The following is a 5,061-nucleotide window of genomic DNA, read 5'->3' on the forward strand; positions in this document are numbered from 1 at the left end:
CTTGCAGGTGCTTTAACCTGCTGAGCTATTTGGTTTAAAAATTATTTAAAAGACACATTACCATTAATCATCCCCTGAAAATACTACCCTTTGCTTCAACAGACTTATCATTCTTGCCACTTTCTGAAGTGCTTTAATGAGATGTATTAAAAAAAATGGGGTGAATGCTGCTGCTGCATGCCTTCCAACAAATGGCAGGCTCATAACAACATTCCAGTGAGTTCTCACCCACCTTATTCACCAGATCGGGCACATGTGAATTCTGACTCTTCCCTCATGACCATAAAAGTTCAGTATTTTGAACTGATTCAGGCAGTCAGGGTAGTGCAACTAAAGATACTCAAGAAAGATGACTTCCAAGACCACTTCAAGAAGTGGCGAAACACTGGACTAAGTGCATTCAAAGTGAAGAAAAGTTTTTTTTTTTTTTTTTTTTTTTTTCCAAAAACTTAGGACCTGGGGATCAAACTTAGGACCTTGCACTTTCTAGGCAGGCATGTAAGCCACTGAGCTCTCCCCAGCCCAAGAAGAGTATTTTCAAGGAGGATTAATGGCAATATGTAATAGCTTTCTTTTCTTTTTTTAAAGAAAAACCCATTACAAACTCACCATATTTTTTGACCTACCACATAGGCCAAGACATGTTAGACAAGCACGGGGGCACATGCAAGATGAGGGAAGTTGACCCATTTGTCAGGGGCCTATGTGCGCAGCAACTCACAGACTCCTGAATAGCAGCAGTAATTCCTTTTGGAGGGCAGAACTCTCATGTACTGATCACACCTGAACGTTTCCATCTCTTAATGTGGTTATAATGGCAAGTAAATTTCTACATAAGTTGTGGAGGGTATGCTTCATAGTATGAAGTACTAGTACTTTGCACATAATACCAAGGTGGCCTGTTACATATTAAAATATATGATATTTTACTAAGTGACATCTTGGGGATCTTGTGATACTTGTTTGATTAGAAGATCTTGAATAGAGAGGTAGGACTGCCTGAGATACAGGGCACTTAGATTTTATCAGTCACGTTAAGCATGACAGGATATCTGCTTATCTTTAGGAAAATGTTTAATTTCATCTATGTTTCACTTATGGGCAGGACACTGGAAACGGAGGTATTTCAGAAGGCATCCACAGTTGGTACTTTCATTGAAACTGCTTAATAAGGGAGAGAAAACAAAGCATTAACGAGATGTTGAGCTCCGTGTGTGGGACAGCGTGGTAGAAACCTGCCCATCGAGGAGACATGGAGCTCTTCCTGAGCATGTACCGTGCACGCTAAGACCTGAAAGTTAGCGCAAAGGGTTGCAATAACAAAGATGTCAGATAAATGGAAATAGGGAGTTGAATGTTTTAGGATAGAAAGAAGTTTGAATTTGCTGGAATATACAGTGTCAAAACGGGAAAGAGAAAGAGGCAGAGTTGGTTGGGTTGGCATCCTGGGTGGGGTGGGGGCACTGGGGTAGAAGAGGGAATTCAGACCTTGGGTAAGGGCAACTGAATAGGCTACTGAGAGGCTACTGAATAGGTTTCAAGAGAGAAAGGATATGACCATTTTTGCAATTTTGAAGAGGTGGGGGAGGGGCTTATATCAGGGCTGGTCAGATGGACACAGCTCACTGGGATGGCTTTGGCAAAACAGAGTCTGCTCCCGTGGTTTTGCTTTCGTGGCGCCCATATGGCACAGGTGATGGTCACCTTCAGGTGTTTGAGTACACACTGGCTAAGGATCTGATTCTCGGCCTGTTTCCCAATTCACACTTTCCTTTCGCACACCTACCTCCCGGTTGGCTCATCTGTGCTGCCTGCATCTCATCACATCCGAGTGCCTCATCCTTGCGCTGACTCACACTTTGTGATAACACAGATTTGTGGCATTGCCCGATCCCTGCTGATGGCAAGATCATCACCCCTGTTACCAAGCCATCACTGTCTTTGGCCAGATTCTCCAGAAAAATCACAGGAGGTTGCAGTTCCCTTAGAGAACCACACTTAGCTCAGCTATTGATTCTTTTTCCTCTAAAAAGAAATGATCAATGGTATATCATTATAAGCAGATTTTTTACTTCAGCAGATGCATAAGGTACCAGGACATGTGCGAGTACCAGGTCTTCCAGGCAGGACTCAGGGGAATTTCAGCAGCTGGGGAGCTGTAGGGGGTTCTCAGGGAGAAGACCAAGGAGGAAACAATTTGTCTTTTTCAGCTATCCCTTTCATCATGTAGTATTATGTTGCTTTTTGCACAAATGTGGAGTAGCTTACTACTGTCATTCAACTGGGAGACTTAAAGCTTATTATCTAAAATGGAAAGAGAAACATAGGGTGCTGAAACAGCACAGAAATAAGCGAAGTGCAGGGTTCCTTGTGGTTGAAGTAAGATTGTCTCGAAGGTAGCTTCAGGCACCTCTATGGCCCCGGTAGCGGCCTGTGAAAGGACAGCCCTCTGTTCCCTCTCTCCAGCACTTACTACTGCCCCTTGCTGTCCTGTGACCACCAGGACTGTTCTGCCAGTCCTTACAGGAGCCAAGGTCCAGGTGCAGGTGGCTCCCCCACACTACCCTGCATAGTCCCTCTCCTGGGTTACCTGTGTTCTGACTCCAACTTCCCTTTCTTGGCCCACATCTTTTCACTCTGCCCTTGGAAACCGGATCACTGACCACTTACATCAATGCGCCCTGTAATACCTCCACTGTTAAATTTTATTTCAACTAAAACCTGCTTTTTTGAAGAACATTGCTTCCTTTGCAGCCTTGTGAAGTCAAAATTACTTTTTTAATTTTAGGACAGGGTCTACAGGGTCTACAGTGTCTCACTGTCTCACTGTGTAGGTTGGACTCATATTGATCCTCCTGTTTACAACTTCCTGAGTACTGGGATATGCGGCAGGCCCTGGGAATCAAACTCCTGGTCCCTGCACCTGCCTGAGCAGGTGCTTTAATCCAGTGAGCTATTTGGCCGGCCCTAAAGTTAACCTTTTCTGATCTATCCTTGGGCTTGGTGCTCACCTTGGGTCCCCTCTGCTTTGAGAGAGATTTCCCCTTTTCTCTTGAACTTGGAAATAGACCAAGAATGAGATTGTAGCAAGTTTGTGTGATTAAGCTTGGGAAGGTGACCGGCTCCAGCCCCCCATCCGGGTACCACCAACTTTGAATTTCATTCTGATGCTCACTCCCTATTGCATTTTACAGTTTTGTCCTGCACCTCAGCTTTCACTCCCAAGGTCCCAAGGTACGTACCTAGACCCTCTTCTTCACAAACCCCTCCCTGTAATCTCAATTTCAAGTACGCTGTTCCATTTTCCAATAGCACTTTGTTTTCCATCTCCCTCTAGCAGTACAGCTCTTAACAAATTGCTATCCCTTGGTGCCTTCAGTCCGCCAATCCTACCAGCTTCTTAGTGTTTCTCCGAACGTGGTTCCTCCCTCTCCTTTTCTGAATTTATTTCCTGCTAGTCACTGTCAGGGTCACTCTGCTGCAGCCACCTGGGCTTTCTCGTCCCCCCTGAGCCTGCGTGGTGTAGCCCTGGCTCAGCACTGTTGCCTAGCTGTTCCTCTTCTGAGAACTCCGAGTCACGTGATTGCACTGCTTTCTCTTCTCCCGCATGTCTGTATCCAAGCATCGTCTTGTGAGGCCTTTGTGATTACCTTATTAAATTAAACCCCTTTCCTAGTACTTTCAATTCCTCGTTTTTACTTTGTTTAGATTTTACTTATTTATTGCCTTCTAACTCACTAGAATGTAAATTCTGATCTACTGGGGATTTTCATCTGTTTGTTCATTGCTTCATCCCCAGAACGTAGAAGAGACCTTGGCATTTAGTAGCAGGCACTTGCTCCACAGATAGTGAACGCTTGCAGCTATGCTAGTCCATAAATAAAGAGGTTAATTTATAGGAGTGAATACTGAAGCTTAGAGTGGGAGATTTTCTATTCAATGCAAGGAGCGTTGAAGGTGGTGGGAAGGTCTGGGGTTGCTGCATGCACATTTCCACATTACATCTGGGATTTGGAGGCTGCAGTCAATATAATACAGAGAAAGCAACAGAGTCTTTTTGGAAGAGACTAGCATTTTCAGTGGGGTGAAGCAGGAAAGTAGAGTGATTTAGTGAAAACCGTTAGTAGACTGAGATTGGAGTAACCCAAAATTTGAAGCTCCTGACTTGCTTTTGCAAATGTGATGTCTATTCCTACTCTAGTGTAATCTGTGATTAAGCTTTTTTGGAGGACAAACTAAATCTGGATCTTTCTTAAGATTAACATGTATGAATATGCCCTATCATGGCAAACTTGATCATCATTTGACCCCTTGAAATCTAATTTTATGAAAAAAATAAAACTGCATGACAATAATGAGGGAATAGCAGTTGATACACCATATATTATTCTTTTCAAAGTAGCTACTCAGAGTATAATACATAAACCAAAAAGATTCTTTAAAAAGCACAAACAGATAACACAAAACTTTATTTTCAAAGATAAATTAGTAGTATGAATAAAATGAATTAGCATATGTATAAAATTCTGAAATAATGAACTATATAATTTGGGGAAGTATGTGAACTTCTCCCCACTTTTGTTTATCCTTCTTAAAAGATGTGCTTGTTTATTTGAAAAAGTCTTCCTGTTTTGGTAAATGCTACTTTTATGAAGTTAGTCCATGATCTTCGTGTTTGAAATGTACTGTGTTACCTTGGGACCCTGGTCTCTGCCATACTTTAGTATATCTTGGTTTTGTAAAATCTACAATTCTGATATACATAACAGAGTCTTATTTATTTAAAGTTGAATGCAAGAAATTGCACCTCAAGCCTGGTTAATAGCCCATAACATGCTCTGTGTGTTAGGTTCCATATTAGGATTCCCAGCAGAGAGAGTTCTCATAAATTTGTAGCAGAATCACTGTGTGTCATGGCCAGATGACTGGAGGTGCACAGGGACAGTAAGAAGGGCTGTGACCTTTCAGGTATGCCTCCCTCCCCTCAGCTAAGGGAGTAATTATTTAGAAATGTCAAGTTGTGTTGCTTAATGATGCATATTTGTTTGACCTTTGTACTAC

Source organism: Octodon degus, unplaced genomic scaffold, assembly GCF_000260255.1.
Source record: "Octodon degus isolate 3935 unplaced genomic scaffold, OctDeg1.0 scaffold00165, whole genome shotgun sequence".
Taxonomy (NCBI): Eukaryota; Metazoa; Chordata; class Mammalia; order Rodentia; family Octodontidae; genus Octodon; species Octodon degus.